Here is a 2006-nt window from a genome sequence, read left to right on the forward strand (position 1 = left end):
CTTAAAGTGATGTCCCGGAAAATGAAGGTTTAAAAAGAAACAATTTTATACAATCTCTTTATCCAAAGAAAAAAAAATTTTATACTTAGATTATTTGCTTGAAATCTAATGACAACCCATCCTCTCTCGGGCACAACAATTGTGTTTCCTATTTGAGGATTCACCAAATTAAACTTGACATGATCTTCGGTAGAATTAAAATTCCCAAACCCTTGTGCTAAAACATGAAAACTAAACCCATGAATGTGAATGAGATGATTCTGCACACCAAGAATGTTCTATATCTCGAAACACAATCTCCATAGTTGAATTGAACTTGAGTTTCTTCGCCTGGTTGATTTTGGTGCAAATATATGGTTCATATCGTCAAGTTGGGGTTTGTAAAAAAACAAAACATATATCATAATTTTAATGATTGAAAAAATAATTTATCTTCTAACATGAAAAGATTATTTATTCTCATAGCAAATATATGGTTCTTATGCTTGTTAGAAAACCCTCTCCTCCCTTCACGGATTACAAAGAATTATTGTTTATAATTGTAGAGAGCCTCTTTTGAATGGGCCTAGACATTAACATTTTTTTGACACATTTCCATGTTCAACCCACTTAACAAACATGTGTTCATCCACATTAAGTAGGACATGAACCCTATGCGGGACCCAACTAGGCTAGTGATGTTACTATAGAATTTGACTTGTAAAGAACAATACCTTGAGTTATCGTGTTAGCAAAGGTTGGCATATGATGTTCGTGACATATGGTTTAGCATATGAAATATCAATAGTAACTATACTCTCAAGGTGTGATTGGCAATATTCAAGAAAACATGGTTATTGAGTGCATCATTTATTATTCTTATCAAGTAGGTTTTTCCATGCTTCACCTTGACCATTATGATCAAAATCAAATATAAAACATATTATTGAGTGTAGCATTGATAATTCGCTGATGATTTAACGGTATGAAAATGCTATTTTTCTTATTCTAATATGTATGAATAATGTTTTAAATTATACTTGTAACTCAAATTGAGATCACAATATTGATTTTGAGAGTTCTAGTGACATTAAGACTACAATTATTGTTTGTGGTTATATCTGTATTTTCTAAAAAAAAATTAGAATTGTGGTAATCACAACATAACCACAATCAGGAATTGTAATCTCAATGTAAACTCATCAAAATGCATTTGAAAATTCAGAATAGGCACACTAGTACATCAGACAATACCATTTTTATCTTTTTCTTCAAGATGACAATGTGGCAAAATGCATGACAAGTTATTGGTCAAGCAAACAAATCATGTGCTCAACAAGAATCGCATTTTAGTAGAACCCATAAAGTTATAAAAAAACAATTAAATTGATATATTTCATATCACCCCAAAAGAAGAAGAAAATACAAGGGAAGCATAAGTAGTACATTCGAGCAATTGTGCATTCACACAAGTATTACCCTTCATTCCATTACAACTAATCTTACACAATGAATTATTCACTTTTCATAATATCATATCATACAACACCTCTTATCATAATGTATACTTATGCATCCTCACATATCCTCACATATCGATATCTATATCTAATATTAATATATANCCTGGTTGGTGAGAGTCTTATTCATAAGATGGGGATATACAAGTATGGTACTACTTGGCAGTATCAGGAGGACTACACTACATTTGATCTGCATTTGTCTGATAATGATAATCAGGAGAATATGGGTAGTCAGAATGCAACTACTCAGGGAGAGTCTTCTGGAACAGCACCTCAGAACTTTGCTTTTGGTCTAGCTCAGATGGAAGCTATGGAGTAACGACTTAACAACCGTATGGATCTGCACTTCCAAGGGCTGAAGGATTCTTATTTTGCAGGCATGGAGCAGTACGAAGAACGTCAGATTGCCTACACCGACAACAAATTTCAGGAGCTGAGGAACATGATTCAATCTAATGCTGAGGCTCAGAATGCTATGTTTTGCTCAGAATTTCAGAAGCTGTC

The sequence above is a fragment of the Lupinus angustifolius genome, chromosome LG05, assembly GCF_001865875.1.
Source record: "Lupinus angustifolius cultivar Tanjil chromosome LG05, LupAngTanjil_v1.0, whole genome shotgun sequence".
Taxonomy (NCBI): Eukaryota; Viridiplantae; Streptophyta; class Magnoliopsida; order Fabales; family Fabaceae; genus Lupinus; species Lupinus angustifolius.